Below are 21,067 nucleotides of genomic sequence, written 5' to 3' on the forward strand. Positions count from 1 at the left end.
TTGTGCTTTAAAAAAGCTGACAGGGAAAACCCCCACACAGATAAAATGTTTAATAAAGGTAATTTTAAGTGATTGCGAATGCATCATGTCTTTATGGAAATGGAAGTGCTCAGAAAACCTAAATCCAGTGGCCTAAGCAAGTTTGCTTTTTTAATTATAAGTATTTCTATTGTAGGAACAATAAAAAAAAAAAAAAAGTCAGGAAGAAAAGTAAGCTTTTGCCCACCAATATAAACCTGGCATTAATGGGTCTGTAGTGTGGTGTGGTGTCACAAGGATCTCTGCTTCTTATTTGCATCTTGGAGGAGCAAATGTTACAGCCATGAAAGTGAACAGTGTTACAAGGGGAGCAGCCACATTTCTGGAAGCAGAAATGAGTTCTGCGGATCTGGTTTACTTTCAAAGTGAAATTGATTTATGTGGGTGAATGCAAGCACCAAAATGAACCTTCTAAGAAAGTATTCAGTACAGGATGAATTTTGGGAAAGCTGAATGCTATGTAATGAGATCTAATGAAGTTGTAGTTATTGTCTTAGCGTGACACCTATTATAAAGGCACCTAAATAACAGATTAAGAAAAATAGGGGCCTATAATGCCTTTCTCCTGTCTAAGGGAGAAACTAATATGTACAAGCCTGTGAAACCTTCTGTAAAGGAGTTCAGACTGCTTCGGTGGAAGGTGCTGTATGGGTAAATAGGTCAATTATATCCAAGTTCAGTGAACTTATTTAAAAAATAATTTAAAAAATTGAGCACTAATAAGCTTCTAATACTCTGATAAAGAAAAAAATCCCATGCTGTTCTAGTGTTAGCCTGGACAGCAACATGAACAGTTGAAAAACACATTTAAGATAACCAGAATTTTATAAAAAGAAAGACTGGAGATACCAAAATTGTTCTAAATTCTTCTATGTTCTAAGATTTAGGAGAAAAAAAAAAAAAGGCAACAGCACCTTTTGTCCCTTCCCTGAAAATGACCATTTTAATGCTTATTTCAACTACAGCAGTTGTGCTGGCCTAGATGGGGGGGCTAGAGAAAAGCAACCTCCTGAAGGCTGAGCTTATTCATGGACTCCTCTTCTCCCTCAGCTTCTGTGCTTCTCAGTAAATGCACCCTGTGCAGGCAAAGCATTTTTGATTCTTCTCTCTGAACAACCACATCTGTGGCTTAGATGGTTCATCTCTTTTTATAAAAAGGATTTAAGCTTCACAGAAATAAATTATTCCCATATTGTTGTGAGTTTTTACACTAATTTTAGACAAAGATGCTTTAGATGTGGGGAAGAAAGTTCTCTGTCTTGTTTAGGTGACAGCTGCAGACTCGCATGAGAAGTAGAAAATGTATCTAGTTCTTTATGATATGACATTTTAGGACAGATTGACAAACAGCTTGAATGACATTTGAAATGTGAGGTGTTGTAAGAACTCACTGCCTTTGCTGTATGTAAACACTGCTGTGAGAAAAACAAGCTTTTATTTAAAAAAGAAAAATGATGAGGGAGAGGAGAGCAAGTTATGCCTTAAGCTATTTCCTTGTATGATTAACACCTGGACTGTCTTCAGAAAATGGCTTGTCTTTCTGCTTTTATAATTTCAGAGTGGTTATTGACTGAGCAGTAGGGGGCTTTTTTTCTTTATCTGGTGCCTTACTGAGTTCTTTGCAGCCTCCTGACTCTGTTAGGAAGCTAAAATTGCAATTTTAGCTATCAGGCATAGAAATCATTAACAACATTTATTGACTTCTAAACACTCTTCTGTTATCTCGATGCTGTCAGATCACCTTTGCCCACTTTCTACAAAACATAATTCAAAACAATGAAATTTCTCAACTTTTGTGGACAGGTTACAGACTGGAGAAGATTTTTATCTGAGAAGACATCATTCAAGATGGAGCTATAAGAACTCTCATGTGCTAGAGGTAAGAACAGCTTTAACAAAAAAACCTCGACAAAAAAAAAAAACCTATGTGCCTTTTCTGCTTTGTCCTTTGCATTAAACCACGGGATGTTTTGCAGAGGTCAAATAAGAAAGTTGTAGTGGAACTGACGCAGAAATCCATTCATGCTGACTTCAGATTTCTAGGTTTCAGTATCTGTAGCTTCCTTGCATAGCTCAGTTCAGTTTTACAGCAACAATTAATGCTCTGGTTTTGATTCTTTAGGTTTTATTTATGTATGGAGCTCCTTTGAAAGAATAGGATAGATAGCATTGCCGCTGCTTCAGGTGAGGAAATGAGTGAGAATAATTAAATGCAGCTTTAAAGTAGTCTTATGTATCGAAGAGAATTCTCCACGAGGAGTAATAATATCCTGTCAACTAAGAAATGAAGAATGGGTAAAGAGAAGATAATTTAAATTAAAAAGCAAAAAAATCTTTTAATAGACCAGAAAGTAGGACACAAAGCTTAAAAGCTAAAAAGGAAGCACACTGTAAAAATGTAAACTCTTTTTTAATACATTAGCAAGTCAACATATTTCTCTTATATTTCACCTTGTATTTGGAACCAAAGCTACATGCAGATACATCTTGCTGGAAATATGTGATTATTTTTAATTAGAACCTTGCAAGTTTCTTTGCATATTAAGTACAACAGAGGAGTTAGTAAATTGATCTATGAGAATGTTAGAAATAAGGTAAAAAGTAACCTGGATGGTTATAGTTGTTACATACTGACTTTGGCAGTCTGGGTACTGTAAGTTCTCCCATGTTTTGGAGTACCTGTGAAAATTGGGAGCGGTGACAAAAATCTGCTTTCTAATGCTATATAATAGTATCATTTGGAGCAAGCCTTTGGCCTTCTTGATATGGATTATGTCTCTTCTGAGGATGACATGGCTGGAACCATCTCCCACCCTCCCTCCCAAATTATGTGTTGATAAAGAAAATAAAATACTACCCCTGTTCGCTAAGCTTTGTTTCTTTTTGTCACTTTTGTGTGCTTTTCCTATCATAGATTGACCCTCCTCTGTAAATTTACCAGACAGCAACATCTACATAGGGGTCCTGTACCATGACACACTGGGAGCTTAAAATGCTCATCAGATATATGTATGTGAACTGTATTATTTGTCCTGATCTGGAATATGTCTTTATTATTATACTTTTTGAATGCTGAATATGTTGTACTGCCAAAGGAAAATAATTCTCCCTGCCATCCATTGCGTTTTGTTCAATTTAAGCAGGTTTTACCAACTTCCTATCAGGTTGGGGTGCAGTGGCTTTGTGTAGATTAAGTACTAAAAATTGTGTGAGAAGGATAAAAGAAAGGTTGAGAGGAGTGGTCAGGAAGTAGCAGGGTGTTAGGAGATGGGTTTGGAGTGAGTTCAGAGTGAAGAGGCTGATCAGGATGCGTGGGAAACGGATACATTGTTCTCAGACATAAGATGCGGAAGGCTGGTATCAATTTGTTGGGAGGAATGTGTTGAAAAATGAGACTCTGATAACTGTTTGAAGGTTTGAAAGCAATCTTTGATGTATTGTGAAATACGTGTCCAGTGACATTTCCTAAAACCGAGGGTGGCAATGCTGTCATCTCCACTTTAGATGAGGTCTTGTAATCTTTTAATGTTGCTACTCTGTGAATAACAGAAAGTAAGGCTTCTGCTAAGCAGTAGAAGTGTTAAGGCTGTGAGGTGCACAGGGAAGGTGCTTGAGCCGTGGTGTAAGTGACACCTGAGGCTATGGTGTGGCGCACAAAGCCATCTCACAGCCCTCTGCAGCTAGCTGTCAGGGGCCAGGACTGGTGTGGGACTTCACACAGAGCTGGTGGTGTTAGCACCATAAATAGCTCTGGGACACTGTCCTATTGCATCACCTCAAAAACAACTGAAGTGGTCATCAGGCCATGCCCACAGTGGGTACTCCCTCCGGTACTCCTTGGGCAGAGGTTTGCCTTCAGCTTTGCTGAAGTGCCTGGGTTCTCCCTGTGATTTCTGAGGCAGTCACTAAATGTGCGTGGAGCACAAAGGTAGCCAAACACTCACGGGTATTGTGAACTCAAATTTGCTGCCAGAACAGTGAATTCCAATCATTATGGGGCACCCAACATTTAAATAATGAAACAAAATGCCTCAGCCTTGATAATTCAACTTGCTGCATTCATATTCATCATTTTGGTTGTACAAGGGAGGGAAGGAAAACTTGTCCTGACATGAAGTGCCAAGCTCAGCTGGACATCAAACTGCAGCAGGTGTTCTTGAGGGGTGAAGGACCTGCAATTTGCAGGAGGCCTGCTTGGGAGGAGCAGAGGGCTGTCTGCTTTTGAACAGCAAATTTGCAACTACTTTCTCAAACTTTTGCCTGTAGTTGCTGTTGGCCTCTTTGGAACATACAGAAGCTTGCTTGCTGTACCACGGTGATTAGAAAATATTAATTTTGTTATGCACAAAAATCCATAATGAAAGTCCTTAATGAAAGGTTGACCATTTTCTGCTACCGTTAATTTCTAAACTTTTTTGTTTTTGCAAATGTAATTGCTGCTATGATTACAGAATGCCAAATTGGGTTTGGGGACATATGCAATATTCTTTTACCACTAGTCTAGTCAAATAATTTTTAATGAGACAAAGAGCTCGTTGAACACCCAAATTGGTTTGTTTACTTCAGTAGCTTAACTGCATTAAAATCAAAGAGCTTGCATGGGCAGGGGGTAATCTGTGTCATTGCTGGACACCATTAATCACTCCCTCGACTGAGTGTAACACTTTTGAAAAGTGACTTATAGATGATTGAGTAACTTTACTCTCTACACCATTAATGGCTCCCAGCAGGCTGCTAGTCTGCAATCACAAACATCTGTGCATTTGAAAGTTTCCACTTCCCCAAACAGAGACATATTTTACAAAGAAAAAAAAGGGAAGAAAGAGGAGAATTTGTTTTTGTGTGAGTGGTCTTTTGGAAAAGAGGCTAGTGGAAAATGTTCATGCTTTAATTCTTGTATGTTTAAGTGTCATATGAGTTTATCTTGAGATCTTTATGCTCTTAATGGCATTAGAAGAATTTTTAGGTTTTATTTTGTTTTTGTCGTTTTTACTCCATAGGATCTTTCTGACATTTCATATCCAGTAGTGAAAGAAAATGTATCCTGATTGCCTAGTAACTCATGAATGTTTTTGTTTTAACTGTGTTTAAAGTAAATGTAGCCATTTACCCCTAGACGCTGCACACTGTGCATTACTTATTCAAAGCTGATTTCTCTTTTGGAAACCAGCTTAACAGAACAGAGAGCAAAAATCCTTTCTCCAGGCAGTCTGCTACTTCTAAAGTGGTCTTTTAGACAAGCATTTAATTATTCAGGGGAAGAGTGCTGGACATTGGCTGTGTTTCCTCTCTACACAGTGTCACTGTGGTTCCTCACCACACCTGACCCAGGTGGATGCTGCATAGCTGTTGTGACCATCACAGAGTCACTGAGTGAAGGTTACTTGGGGCTGGAACAGATCATCCAATCAACCACCCATGTTCAGATTGTGCTTGTTTTCATTTAGCCTCTTCTAGCATGTTTTGCAAACTGTCTCAGCTTTTTGCTTCTGAGGACTTCCAGTACTTGTCCTACTTATCCTGTTGAGTATTAATCCAAGGCTAACATATTAAAAGCATGAGATTGATGGTGCTGTTTCACAGTTCACTTTTCACTGTTCTTGCAGTGAAAACACCTCACCTAAGAGGACTTGATAGGTAGAAAAAAAAAATCATGACCCAAAGGAAATAAGAAGAAGGAAGGATGCCTCCTTTATCGGTCAAAGATAATTGGTTCTGTACTGAAGACACATTTTAAGTTATCTATGGGTAAGGATATGACAGGATTAATCAGTTTCACGAAGGAGTGAAAATTTACTGTGTAATTGAAAGGTGAAAGGTTTGCATCCGTTAATCAGATTGGTACTGGGGTAAGATAAAGATAGCCTTGAGTTAGAAGTCTAACAATTAATAATGAAAAGGAAAGTGAGATGAATTGTGTGTGTTCCCTAACAGCTATGCAGAAGTGACTCCTAGGTAAGTGTCTGTTACCCCAGAGCATGTTATAACCAAAAGTTGATGCATAGTGGGAGAATAGGACACCTGAAGCTTCTGTTAAGTACCTCTTTGACAAAGCTAACTATGATTTTAGGAGACTGGGCATCTTTGCCTATTCCAGCATTGCTACTATGAGTGAGAAATGTTAGATGGATCCAGAGTTCCCACTTCGCTATCAGGTGAGGAGGCAGATTTTTCGTGCTGTCTCAAATAACTTGTCCAGCTACTTAGACGAGGCACCCTAATGGGTCTTGTGTCCCTGAAAATTTTTCCTATCAGATTTTTTTTATTTTTCTGTGAGCTTCTAACCTGTTTAACTTCTGTGGCCTGTGGTTTAAATGTACTCATCACTGGTGTCCTGGACTGAGCACCCAAGGGGCGAGGACCAATTCTGAACAGAAGATATGAGTTTTGAACTTCCTGAATGTATTCTGGCTTGTCATCTGAACTGGTAATTCCTACTGATGGTAAGAAAATGGTAGGAAAAAAGCATGGCTGACAGAGTGATATTGAGCAATTTTTTTATCCACTACACTTGTGTATTTTCTTTGTACATGTGTTGCACTACCTATTTCTTTTTTTTTTTTTAATTTTAGAAAATTACTTGTTTATTAAAAGCAAATCCACAGTGAGACGGAACTATCCCATGGACAAATACTTCCCTGTAAAATTCCTGTAGCCAGAGGAATTTAAGCAGCTACAGTAGTAGTGAAGTGGAAAGGGTTGGTTGCAAAACGTCTTTGCCAAAAGGGGATTTTGTTTGGCCTTATGTCTGGCCATACTGCTGGTCCTGATCTTGTTAAATGCTTTCCACTACCCAAATTATTTTATATGTATGTATTTGTAATATACAAGAAAGGGGCTTTGTGTGTCAAGACCAGGAAAATGAGTTTTCATTCCATCAAGGCAGAATCGATAAGAGGAGGATCATTAGCTACTGGCACTTGTCCTGGAACATAAACTACAATTGCTATTAAAAGAATGTGGCTGGAGATTAAACCTGTCTTTAGCATGAGCATCCAATAGAACATCATGAGGAGAGCACATAAATCATAATAAAGTTTTCTAGTCCCTTTCCTTTATAAATTAAGGGAAATTAAGAAATCTTATTTGTTCTGTGTGAATTTTTTCTTTCTTCCCTCCCACCTCCCCTATTGCTTGTAGGTAGTGTTGGATTATTCAGCTGCAAATAGTTTGTTGTGAATTTATCCCTAATATTCAAACTTTCTTTTATTCTTTTTTTGTTTTCATTGTTAGTGACTGAAATTTGGTTACTTAACTGTTCTTTGTGTTCTCGGCTGCAACTGTCAATGCTGTTGCCCAATTCTGCTGATGGATTTAGTGGTACAAAGCTGGGCTCCAGTGTTTTCTGTAGGCAGTGGGCAAATGTTGATATCCAGGATCCATGACGAGCTGAGGCTGGATCCGTGCAGACACTGGTAGGCACTGGCTGTGGATGCCGTGTTTGCTTTTCACTAGTGAGTTGCTGGTTTATGTCACCTCTGAGCTTGTCCAGTGAAATTTTTCATTGCAGCTTCTGAGCAGCCTTGCTCTCAAGGGGGTGGGGAGGTCTCCCTGTGCCAGCCCCAGTGCTCTGGCTGTGCCTCCTGTGATGTCTCCATACAAATGAGACCCTGGCTTAGCTGCAGGAAACCTCTGGGATTGTGGCAGAAATGGGAGACTGCAGTAAGTGAAATGTGCTCTACATGGTTCTACAAGTCCTCTAATTTGGAGCTTGTGTGTTTACAGACCATGATAACTGAAGCTAAACAAAGCCAAGCAGTCTTTAAGAGATGTAATAAAAACAAACAAGCATGTACATCTCTCTTCCTGGGTGCCTTCATTACGGCAATGACTTGGGAGTGAGGCTGTAATTAATCCTCTAAAGTGTCAGCCTCCGTTATTTATAAATGGCTTTCTCATCTGAATGATGGAGTCCCACCCTCTCTCATGCTTGCAGCAAAGCTGATTTTGGTTTTATTCCCCTGTCTTCTAAGTTGGTAATAAAATGTACAATCATATGTTGTACTCTTGACTAAGTTTCTTCTGCATCTATCTTTGTTGACATCAAGCATTAATAACAAAATATTTTCTCTCTTGTTTTTGTACAGAGTTGTCTAACTGAAAATTGAACTGTGTAGGAGCAGGGGGAAAAATAGCAAGTGTGAGCAAAACCAAGCCTACATATTAAAAAAAGTTCCAAAACTTGTTAGTAATTAACTAATTATTAATCAATCTGAACTACATATAGAAGGAGGTCTTGTATTTTGTGAAAACATGCTTATAGTGTTCTGAACCCTTTGGTTATTGTCTGGTTTAGGTGTGGCAGCGAAAGCTGTTCACAGTCTTGTGCTTGGCATGGAAGTGGCCAACAGGTTGTAAACAAACAGGTTTTATGTATCACTGCTGAATTCCACACTGCAGTGTTACCAGTGTTACTTTAAAACAGTAGGTTTGTGTTGATACATGAGTCAGCTTCTGGTAAAGGAAGGGCCTGGAAGAAGGATTATTTTCTGGAAACAGTACTTGTAAAGGATGGCTTGAGGAGTAAGATACTGGTTAGGGCTTTTTAAAAATAATGAATTAATAAGAGTTGCCTTATAATAAGATGTGATCAACTGTGTAAGATACATTTGCAATGTAACTCTGAAGTGTATGTGGTCCTAAATCATTACTGACTATTTTATGCTTTTCATCCTCAGATGTGAAGTTTAAGTACAAATATCTGTATTTAATACTCAGCACTAAAAGTAAAGTGTATATTTGGTCAATAAATTAAGGAATTATGAAAGGAATTTTGGATGGTCTGAGTTCATATGTCATACAAACACAACATGATCAATTTTGTATGAAAAAAATTGATTTTTTTGTCTACCAGAGGAAAAAGAGTAAATTCTAATCAAAATGGGATAGTAATAAGAAATAAATTGGGAAGACTTATTTTGCTATGGGTCAATTATGCCACATTGAAAAAAAAAGTACAACTTCCCTAGGTGTATTAATATAATGCAGTACTGGGATTGTCACCAGTGTTCACTTTCACAGTTAATTATACCAGTTTTTCCTGGAAACTATTCAGTAACACAGAATCAGAGACTGTCCTGAGCTGGAAGGGACCCACAGGCATCCTCAAGTCCAGCTCCTAATAATAATAGTGTCCAGTTTTTGGTTGTTTTTTTTCTCTCTCTCTCTCTCTTTTTATTTTTTTAATCACAAAGATTATTCAACAGGGAACAGTAAAATTGTTCTGAAACCTAAATATTCTGGTACAGAAAATGTAGCATTTTTCATGTTGTGGTAAGTGCAGGGAAGTCCTTCTTACAGCGTGGATAAGTGCCGGGGAATTCTGGCCTGGCTGCAGTGTGAACCAGTGACGCAGAGTGATCTGCACTGGTAATATAAAGTGTTGTGCAGATGAGCCCAGTGTTGCAGCCACCATGGGTTGTGTAGCAAAGGAGCTGGGAGCCCTTTTCCAGTGGCACCTGGAGTCCTGCCTCTTGGGCTTATGCATGGAGATGTCAGTGAGAGTTTCCTGGCACAGGAGCTTCTTTGTGCTAACACTTTAAGCACTTTTTGTTTTCAGTCATGTAAATAGTGTGTGAGCTACAGAACAAGATCAACTATGGTATAAAAATGGGAAAAGAGATTACTATTTTCTGCTTTGCTAAAGAACAGGTGGTGGAAATGACACACCTAGCTAGTGTGCTAGTCAGAATTGGGCTGTTATCATCTGGTTTGCATTAGAAACTGTGAATGATACTGGTAAAATAAGTGACTAGAAGAAACTGGCATCAAAGCTAACTACTTTCCCATATCTTAAGGTAGAAATTAAAAACAACTTTTTTTTCTATGCTTGCAAGCATAATTACAGCTTGACTGGTATCCTTATAGAAAACAGATTTTCGACATTGGGTTACTTATTCTGGAAGATAGGCTTCCAGAATAAAAACAACATGCTCAGGCATTTTAAAAAGTTTGGTTTGTTTTTTTTTTTTTTTTTTAAGAATATGCAGTAATGATTTTTTGGCTTCTAGGCTTTAGGATAAAAACAGATTAAACAGAGAGTTGAAAAAGTCTTTTCTGTCCTGGGTTTTCTGTCCAATGGGTTATTGTCTGCTCTATATATTTAGCTGTATACAAACAAAGATACGAAGATAAACCTTCCCCCTTTGCTCCCCCCAGAAAACTTTGAAGGGTGCTGTTCTTTGTTTAGGAGTGGGCTAGAAAAAAAGAGTATTGCTCAGCTTCAAGCCTTGGCTGTCATCTCTTTCAGCATTTGTGGAAATACTCCCCAGCTTCCAGGAACAGACCTGTGAAATCTGTGAGATGAAGACTGTTTTTTAACAAATGTAGTCCTGGCATTGGTTTGTGTACTTACTAAGTTGCATTTTGACTATAAATTCTTATTTTGCAAAGTGCAGAACATAATTTGTTGCTAAACAAATGATAAGCTAATGTAGGCTCTTTTTTTTTGCAACAAGTAATTTTTGATGCTCTCATTTATTTATTTTTATATCAAATACCATCTGTGTTCTTTATTATAATACTGTAGTTTTAGCAATTAGCACTACATTGCTAGTGCTGTACCACATATGTTAATAATTTCTTTCCTAGTTGGCATTGATCTTTTGTTCCATGCTGTTAGTTCTGAAATCTGGAACTCTGTTGCTTACCTCTAAATTACTGATCCTTGAGCCATGAAGTATGTTTCAGGTTGTTTTGATATTATGTAGATTAAGTTTAGAATATTTTAAACTCCACAGTGCTATGTGTGTTGATTTATTTATTATTTAAATACAACACAACTTACCTGAGATGGTGCAGTTTTTTTCAAATGCAGAGGACATTTGCAGTGTCTCCAGCACTGTCTGGGAGTTACTGCTCCTTGGATAATTAGCGTGGATTCATTCACTGTAATCCTTATGCAAGTAACTTCTGGATGAATTGGTGTGTTTTATAGTCAGACCTCTGCAGGAAATTACCTGATTTCCTCATCCCCACTTTTGTTACACTGAAGATGATGGCTGGCTAAGGGCACTTCCAGAACATGGAAATAGCATTTCCATGTTCTTTGTCTCAGCTGCATTGAATGCATCCTGGTATTAAACAACAAAACAAAACAGCTTTGTGTGATCAGATGCACAGAGGTATGATTTCTTTCTTGGTGTCCTCTCATGCCTCTTTTTATCATGTTCTGAATATGCCCACACAACACTTAAAGGCAGAAGGAGGCTTGTTCTGTTTATGGTTCAAGCTGGCTGGCAGGGAGCCAGCTCCCATCTGAAGGCTGTGCAAACTTTTCAGTTCATTGCAGTGTCAGACTTAAGTTAACACAATTCTGCTGTGTCTACAAGTCTTATTTTTTCCCCTGGGTTTGTTGGGCAGCTTGGAGCTCCTGAGGTATGACCTTTTCTTCAATACATGACATAACTGTACTCTTGATCACGTATGCCTTTTTTTTTTCCTTTGGCAAGTGATGAATTAAGATTCTGCTTAGAAACTTTTAGGCTCTTCACTTTTTCTGCTCTACCTACATGCCCAAACCCATTTGCTGTTTGGAACTTCTAACAACAATAGTTAATGGTTTTAGCTTTTTTTTTTTTTTTTGTGTTCAGTAGCTCTGTTACTGCAGCACTTGAAAAATGGGGTATGGAAGAAAACAAAAATAAAGAATTTGCAATTTAGAAAACTTGTAGCTAGCTTTAGATTTGGAAAATCTAACCCAGAGGTTTTATATATGTGTCATGACTGTTTAATTCACATTCCACCTTGCAAGCTAGGCACCCAGAAAACAAGGGAGGTGCCTGTGGGAAGTTATGTATGGGACTTGCTAATCACAGTGGAGTAAAGTGGTAGTACTGCCCCCAAACTTTGGCTGGAAACCTCAACTCCATTGTTCTCTCCTCTATAACTCTTTGTGTTACTAAAGTGAGAACCTACCTGTAAATGACTTCTCCCTCCTCCAGCCTCTCCAGCTATTAATAGGTGTGTAATGGAAATGCAGGACTGAAGATGAGAGGTATTGGAGAAGGACAGAGCATCAAAAACAGTCTGGGGAGTGAAACTGTGAAACTCGGGCAGCTTCCAGCACTGGCTGATGAGCTTGTGCATGCAATGCAACCAAGTCCAAGCATCAAGTGACAGACCAGTAAGAGAAGTGGCTGAGAAACAGGGAGTGGAAGCAGGAATTTGACGTACCTGTTGTGAGCTCTGCAAGGGCCATCATTCAAATATGATTTTCTGCTCTACATGAAAATTTTGCGTCTGTGGACTGGCTGCACTCTTTCCTTATTTATCAGGAAGGACCACTAGTTGCAGGAACTGAGTTGGTGGCAGGCCGCCTAATTCCTTTGACGCTTCAACTGGAATAGCAAAAGGAGTCGAAGTCACATTTTGCTTACTTTTTTATTGCCTCTCTTTAAAGTAGTCGTTATATTCTTGAGACTATGAACAGAATTCATTTTCATCATCAACACTAACTTTATGCTGATTTCTGAAACTTGGAAGTGATCTTTATCAGAAACTGGAGACTGATCCTTTTCAAAGGAGTGCTGACGTCATGAGGGTACAGGCATTAATCAGATCTGCTTGCTGTCAAGCAGGTTCTGTGTTCCCTGGATAATCGGAAACCTTGGCCGCTGCTTTGTCTCTGCAAGGCTAGAGAAGAGAGAAACTACTTTTTTTCTTTTCTCAAGGTAGTCTAGATAGCTCTGGTGCTTTCTACACATTGGTTAGCTGGGGCTGAAAGTCATTCATTAATTAGGAATGTTCTCTGTAGCAAGGAAATATTATCCCAGTTGTAAGATTAAAGTGTGACCTGCTCCTTTTAATGCCAGATCTATATTTCAATATTTGTAGTAATTTGTTTGAAGGCCTTGGCCTGGACACCCATTAAAATGCATTTTTTTAACACTTGCTCCAAAACCTTGTAACAGTTTCTTTTTTTAAATGTGCAAGGCTGTGATTTACAGCCCCTGCTTTCCACCTCTGTTGGCACTGTCAAGACCTATGGCTGCTTCAGCATGTGGGTGGGTTGGCAGGTGTGATAGCAGTGCCTAGACTGTGTTTTTTGATTCCACAACACTTTCTTGACAATCAAAGGTGGTGTTGACCATGAGTTTCATTATCAAAAAGGCTTGTGTGTGTGTGTTTGTTCAATTTTAACACTTTTAACTTTGGATTCTGGAACGTGTGTTGTTTTTGTTACTTATTTTAAGGAAATCTACTTGAGATGAGAGGGTGTTAAGTAGCCATTACTTCAATTAGTTGCCTATTTTTAGTTTCTCTTTTGTTGTTGTGTTTGGAGGAATAGAGTTGATATGCATGCAGCATCAGCCTTTTGCTTGCCTTTGGTTCCTGTGTGCATGAGAACTCAGGGGAGTTGCAGATTTAGTGCTTTGTTCTACCTGGTTGAAAGGTCTAATGTTAAGCATGAGAGTTATACATATAACCTCTGCCTGCTCTCCACATCAAGGAAGAATATAAGGTATGGATTTTGGTTCTTTGGCTTCAACTAGGGCTGGATTAGAGGACATGGAAATCGAAGATTACCTTGTTCTTCACTATTGTTTTTCTCTCACTTGTCTTTGTAATTGTTTCTAACCTATGTGTGTGGAAGTCCCAAGACCAAGTCTTCAGTGATCTTGACTTTGCTGCTGTTGTATGACTGAAGTTAAAAATTTTTTTGATTCAAACTTCTTTAAAAATTCTTTTGGGTGAAGGAGGTATTAATCATATCTTTCAGAATTTGGTATTTGGTTTTGTAGCTTAGTTGTAATGAGCGTTGCCATCTCTTGCAGAATTTAGTATGTCTCTTTTATTGGAAATTATGGAATGCATTTTATGGTTGGGGAGGAGGAAGCTGCAGGGGAGTACATGTCATTTTTTCTGCCACCAAGTCAGAGGAGCTCATGTCCCAGACACAAGGCTCTATTACCATTCTTCATCTCCTGTTTTTTATAATTGCATGACTACCACCTCAGTTTGATTTGGAAGACTTCACCAGAAATTGGCAGTTACAGGAGGGATGCTCCTTCCTGTCTGTCTGCTGAGGGCTTGTCCTCGCATGTACCCCTGGCATATTGTTTGCCAGGTTTGATGCTGGAATGGAAAGGGCCTTGCTACTGTGACCTGGATGTGCTCTGTCTGTCTGGGGCATTTCAAATTTGTATTCAAAGCACCCAGTCACTGGCAGATTTGATCAAAAAACAATCTGAATTCCTTCTCAAGACATGTAGCTTACATTTATGCAGCCTTTAGTCTCCTCTCTAAACCTTACAAAAAGCCTAAAAATGTGGGGATTCCCTTAGATGACGATGGTATTATTAATTATTACTATTACTATTAGTTTTTTTGGGTGTGTTGTACTAAATTTTAAGCACTGCGAAGAGTAAAGGACAATATAGATGTGACAGAAAATGCATGGGATATAATCAGACAAAATATATACTGTTGATGATTTTGTGACTGCTAAATGAAAACAAAGGGAAATGTGAGAAGAAGAGTAGGTAAATAAAGATTGTTTTATAAAACACTGACAGGAACCTAACTTATCAGGATGGAAAATCATACCTAACTTTAGAGAATGTTTCAAGGAGGTTTTTGGAGTATCTGCAGAATGAGCAGAAATACGTATTCTGTGCCAGAGGAATGTTTTCCTGGTGCCAGGTAATATTTTTGTTGTCCTGACTGTTGTTTTTTTTTTTAATCCTTCTAATCTAAATGAGATTTAAAAAAGCCACAAAACCCTCTTGTTTTCAATATGTTTTTTTTCTAGTTCTGTCTGTTGACATCCCTATCTTATTGTGGTTCTGAAACTCTGATTTTATCTAGTCATGTCATTGAACTAAATGATATATTTATGCTTACTGTAAGACTTAGGATTAAAGGAGACGTTTACCAGAGGCCAGTTTTCCAGTGTTACAGGTGACTCTTATAGTTGTAAAACTGTTATTTTCTTCACTTCTCTGTCTCTCTCTTCTCTCCAATAAAATGTATAAATCCCACCTTTATTATATCTTTTTTTCTTCCTTTTTAATCCAGCATGTCTGCTGTGCACATCAGGAGAAAGGCATCATGTGTTTGTGTAAAAAGTGTGTGATATGAATCATTATCAGTGATGAAATCTGTCATTCAGGCCACCCTTACATGAGTTATTGGAGGATATTATAAGAAACTAATTTGCTGCTCTGTGAATCAGCTTTGGGATAGACCAGAACACAGCCACTGAATTTCAGGACTGTTTGCTAAGGGGACACAGGGGTGGAGGTTGGAAGTCATTATAGAGTCATAGGTAGTAGAGTTAGAAGGAATCTTTAAAGATCATCTAGTCCAATCCCACTGCTGTGGACAGGAGCACCTTCCACTAGACCAGGTTGCTCAAACCCATCCAGCCTGACCTTGATATCTTCCAGTGATGGAGCACCCAGAACTTCTCTGGGCAGCCTGTTCCAGTTTTTCACTGTCCTCATGACAACAAATTTGTTCTTTATGTCCAGTATAAATCTTTCAATTTAAAAGCATTGCCTCCTGTGCTGTCATGGAGATCTTGGCAAGAAGTCTCTAGCTGTCTTTAATTTCAGCCCTCTTTACGTATTGAAAGGCCAGAATTTTTGTTTCCAGTGCAGCTTCTGTATGGAATTTGCTGTCTGGGTCACCAATTATTGTTTTGTTTGTTGCCAACAGAGCCCTGTAAATATATCTCTACTGTTTCTTCATCTTGTCCCCACTTTGGTATTGTTTCTGCTCCCCTAGCCATCCTGTCTTGCCTCTGCAGGCTTTCTGTGCATGTCTCCTTTGTGCTGTTCGGTCCTGACCTGGCTTCCTGAAGCCTTCCTGTCCTGTCCCCTCATAGACCTTCCTTCCCTTCTGTTCCAGTTAAACCTAACTTCATTACCCTTGATAACCTGATTTTTATACTTTTTTTTTCCTTCAGTAATGCAATGTCCCTAAGTTTTTTACAGGCAAGCCTTTGCATTTCTTTTCTGTGTGACTTCTGGTTTCTCGTCAAAATTGTTTTCTTCCTCCTTCCCTTCCTTTTATCTCAGGTCTAATGGACTAGCAGATCTGATTACATTGTTCCCTCCCTTTCTTGTGCTTTTTTTTCCCTGAGCCTTATGAGGCTATGATGGTCTCTTTAACCAGCCAAAAGAATCTGAGTTTTAAATGAACCCATCTTGTGGGGATATGTAGTTCTCTGCTTAGGGCTTTTTTTTTCTCAAGAGCTACTGCCTCAACTAGACCATTTTGGTCCCTCTGCATAGCTTCCTATCCCTCTTCTTTTCTTCCTTTTTCCCCAAGCAGCTTCTTTCTCTCCTTGGGTGCCTCAAGAGAGGGTCGCTGCTAATGCAAGAAAGCCCCTGCCTCCCATTCTCAGTCCTTCCTTGTTTCCATCCTTGGTGCAGCTGGATCTATGGGCTGACTTCACTGGTTATGGCCTGAGGGAGTGTGCTCTGCAGCATCCACATGTCAGCAAGCTGGCCAACTGTTGCTGTTGAAAGATGTGATTTATAAGAGATATATTTGTCTCATAGTGTTTGACTTTGGCCTGAAGAGAGAGCTAAGTGGAGAAAGGATAGACCTTAGCTGAAATATAATGTGCAGCTGTTCCCCAAACATACTGTGTTTATGACCCAGGATAATTCAGCTAGAACGATCTGGAAACCTTCAGAGATAAAATGCATCATTTGATGGTTATACTTATTTTCTGAAACAGCAGTAAGCTTGCACTCTTTCACTTTCTGATAGGTGAACCAGCTGGAACTTAGAGTCTTGGAAAGGCTGGTTTGTAAGAAAAAAAGATCTCAGTTCATTGCTCCAAGAGCAGGGCCATACACCTGGTGGATGCCAACTTTTCCAGAGGAGCCAGAGTATGGCTGGAAAAAACTTCATTCCACCCTGTCGAGTAATACTGTTGTACTGAGAGGGGGAAAAAAAATCAGCGTGATAGATACCACTCAAGATCACTCTGGACATTTTTGTTTTCACCAGCATATGATGAGGGACCAGCTCATAGTGCAAGGACTGGAATGTGGCCAGGACCATGGAGATGGCTAGACAAGTTACTTATGTGCCTGGGACGCTTGGCCTGAGCCTGATGTTGCTTTTTTATCCCCCTCTGTAACCTCTACAGAGTGGAACTGACGTGCTTCTTATTAATAGTGCACTGTAACAGTGGTAAGTAAAGGAGGTAAATAACATTTGTTCTCCCATCCCTTAACACGCATAGTCAATAGAAAATGCCAAAATATGTGACTAATAAATGGTGCAAAGTTTCTGTAAAGAATGCTAACGGGTTTTCTGTGTTCTCACTTCCACTTGAAAGTTACTTCTACTACTCCAAACAGAAAGCACTGTACACAGCAGTAATTTTCTGTGTGTTTTCTAGAAAACTTCAGTATAGTATCTGTTTATAACCTCTCTGTCATCTTCAATCAGAGATGTGCTGAATTTTAACCCTAGTACAGTTTGACTAATGTGGAAGATTATGATCTCTGGCCTGTGCTCCAGAACAGATGGAGATTTAAATGATGGACTTTTAAAAATATTGTGTCAGTCAATATTTGTCTTTACACAAACATACTGAGGTTGGAAGGTGTTGTAGATGTTCAGCTCTAGGAGGTGTCTAGTAATTATGTGAAAGTAGATTTTGCTTTTCCTTTTCCAGCTTGGCTCGAGATGCTGCCTAGAGAGATTATCTGTGTGCTTGCTGCCACTAGCAGGGCAGTCCTAGTTCTGGCTGTGTGCTGGGTCTTCCTCTACTGAAGTTGCTCTGATCCACCCCAAAATGAGAAGTTTTCTGTTGCTCAGAGGAGTGAACTGGCTTGCAAAGCATCCCAGTGAGCTCCAAGGAGTGGACAAAGAAGGGTGAGGGTGGAGTGGATCCATCTGCCTACTCCACAGCAGTACACTCTGCTTAGCTTAGCTTCTTTGGTTGACATAGCAAATTTAGGTGGAATTCAGAGCAGCAGTAGGAAGATGCTGGGTGCCCCATCCTTCCCCTGTTGCCAGAGGCAATGGTGTTTCTCAGAAAATAGTCTGGAGTAGTCTTCACAATGGTGCAGTGTGAGGAAGACCCTGTATTTGTCATGACCTTGGTCCAGGCAGTGACGGAACTGTTCATCTGCAAGTTCCCTGAACTGTTCAGTCTGCACTTGCCTTTGGAGGCTGCACTTCAAGTGGGTGACACATGTGAGGTGTCAGACAGCCCTAACAGTTGGCAGGGCCGTCCCACCAGATCCAGCAGCTCTGCCGGTGCACAGCCCAGCAGGAAGGAGGTGGGCCTTAGGGAAACTGAGGGAGAAGTGAGGAGAGGAAAGGATAGAGCAAAACGTGGCCGGGGAAGAAGTAAAAACAAGTTGTGAAAAAGAAAAATGGAGTAGAAAAAAAAAGCTCTTGCATGGATTTTATGTTGCCTTATGATTTTGTAAAGGACAATGTAGTAAAAAAAATATAAGAAAAGGTAATTACTCAGATTCCCAGAACTGTGGTCTGATTGCCCTGCACTGCAGTGCTTGACAGATTCTCCTTTGTATTTTACTGAATATGTTTTAAATGGTCAACTGTAGATTTGGTTTTGGTGTGAGGTGGTAAGGGAGGGTCACACTGTCTGTGTGACAGATGACAAGAGCACTCCCACTGTTGCTCCTCCAGCCCAGCCTTAGGGATGAGACAATACCAGAGTTATGCCTGGTCTTTTTGCTTGCTTGTTCTTTGGGCCACCATGGGAGCTGGGCACTTGGGATTGGTTTTCTTTCTCCTTCTGGCCTTGGTTTGTTCATCCCCTGGCTGTAGCAGGGATCAAGGAGAAGGGTGGATATTTTTAAACATGGTAGAATAGGATGTGTGGTGAGAGGATTTGTTATGTACCCGTCTGACCTGAACAAAGATTTGAGGTCCAGCAGTTGGCTTTGGAGGAGGCATTTTTCATGGAAGTTTTCTGAGAGGGCTTGCAGCTAGATTACTGTTCCAGTCCCTGGCTGCTTAGCTGAAGCAAACCTCTTACTACAGTTCTAACTTGCATTTTTAATCACAGACCTTGAATCACAGACACTGGATTCCTCACCAATAAAACTAAACAAAAAGCATGCTCTTTATCTACTAATGGATGTTCACACCATGAGACCAGACTAGAAATAAAATGAAGTGAAGCAACCCAAAATGTATATGGTATACTTACAGATATCGTGTTTTTATTGTACGGGAAAAGTTTTAATACAGAAAAATAGCCTCTCTACATTTCTTCATTAATTTTCAGTGGCTTGATGTTCTTCTCTTTCAAGGGTATGTGGCTATGGTTACAGGTGGTGAAACCTAGACTGGGGAACAGCCTGTGGAAGAAGGTCTGGTGGTAGAGGAGGTCCATTTTGTGTGAAATGCCAATTCACAAGTGGATCCACAGATTTTTACAGACTGAAGTGGGTGCTATGTGATACCTGTGCCAGGCAGCGAGAGTGTTGCCATGTTAGTGTCTGTTTATACCAGCATTCCAGCTTTGACTTTGTTATTCATAATTTGACTGGATTGCTATAATTATTACTCACTCTTAGGCCAATAGCTATTGCACCAGATGGTGAAAGTGATCATGCTATGACTCTGCTTTGCCTTGCTTAAGAGTTCTAAGCATCCAACTGTGCCTGCAGAAAAATGTAATCCACTTACTACTGAGAATTTCTGGAGGTTTGACTACTTTATTGAGGTAGCTTGATAAGAATAAATTTGCAAAAAATCTAATTAGATTTTTTTAATCAGCATGTACTATGCCATATGAATTTAGTAGTTTGCATAGTCCGTGCAGTGCATCCAAGCTTGATCTGTTAATGCATTGTGGAAGCTCATGTCAGCTATTCTGAGCGGATGGACACTCACACAAGATCTGGCCTGAAGAAATTTTGTTCCGGGTGTGGAAATGGATAAATTGCAAAAAAGTTAATTTGATTCCAATGCCTGGGAATATTCGTTGGTACTGTTTAATCAGCTTGTGCAGATACAGTGTTGGTGGCTAGATCACATACAACTAGATAAAAATGTTGGAACAAATGATAATTGTGTTCCAATGGTGATAAAATTGCAAGTGGTACTGATGATGCTCTCATGTAATAAGGTACAACTTGTATATTAATTTGGACCTTATGCCAACCTATAGCTGTCTGATTTTAGGTCCATTTTTAATAGATTGATGTGTGCCATAGGTTGGTTTGGAGTGCACATATGTGGCATTTGTGCTCTGCACAGTCTTCTAATAGAGATGGGTTCAAGGTGTGACTGAATTCTCTGTCAAAGGTTAGAGGTGTCTACACAAAATCAGACTGTATCCCATAGTTAGATCCCCATAATTCTAAATAAGCAGCTAGGGAGTATACACCAGGTATTTAGACAAGCTAAATCTTCTGGGTATATTTCACAGGATTAATCTATTTGTGTGAAAATTAAACTTCATGTTATTTTTATTCTTTGTTGAAGTACATGCAAATCATGATCAAATTTAGGTGTATCAATTTGGTTGTGGTAGGGGGAGCTTTGTGGGCAATATGTTATTTAGAGCTGTCACATTAGGAGCTGCAGGGAGGCTGGCCTGGATTTTAAGTTTGTACATGAGGACTCTGCTAGGCTTTCCCTTTACCTGGCAAGAGGGATGTGAAGAAGCTTTGGGTGCCAGCATCTTGTGGGAACAGAGCTCGTTGTAGGTTTTGGAGGGAGATGCTGGAGATGTCCCCTTAGCCGGGGGGTTGATGTAAAGGAAGAACGGGGTGAAGGAGGTCACTTCCATACAGCAGCAGGAGCAGATGTCAGAAGAGGGGTGTAGTCTGTCACTGTATATAGATGAGCACAGCTTTTGCCAAACTGGCTATACCCTCTGCTATCTGTAGGTGTTGTTTAAAAAAAAAAACAACAGGAAGAAAAAATTACAATGCTCTTAGTTGTACTCTGAGACTGTGATTCACTTTTTAGACTGTTTTCAGAGCTGCTTTGAAGCAGTTTCCAAAACAGTATTTAAAGATAAAACTGATTAAGGTTTATATTAAAAAAGCATGACAAATGTCTCTGCTTAATT

At 39.5% G+C, this 21,067-nt stretch overlaps 1 protein-coding gene across 4 annotated transcripts in view; it reads left to right on the top strand.

Annotated features, from left to right (window-relative positions):
• SEMA5A (semaphorin 5A) overlaps positions 1–21,067 on the top strand; it is a 314,550-nt gene that overhangs the window by 16,840 nt on the left and 276,643 nt on the right. For 2 of the 4 annotated variants that reach the window (XM_030969771.1, XM_030969762.1), the window contains exon 2: positions 1,843–1,918. The exons of the other annotated variants lie outside the window; for them this stretch is intronic. The gene's annotated coding sequence lies outside the window, so the exon portion shown is untranslated. The remainder of the gene's footprint in view (positions 1–1,842; positions 1,919–21,067) is intronic. 4 annotated transcript variants of the gene reach the window in all.

This window comes from Camarhynchus parvulus, chromosome 2, assembly GCF_901933205.1.
Source record: "Camarhynchus parvulus chromosome 2, STF_HiC, whole genome shotgun sequence".
Lineage (NCBI taxonomy): Eukaryota > Metazoa > Chordata > Aves > Passeriformes > Thraupidae > Camarhynchus > Camarhynchus parvulus.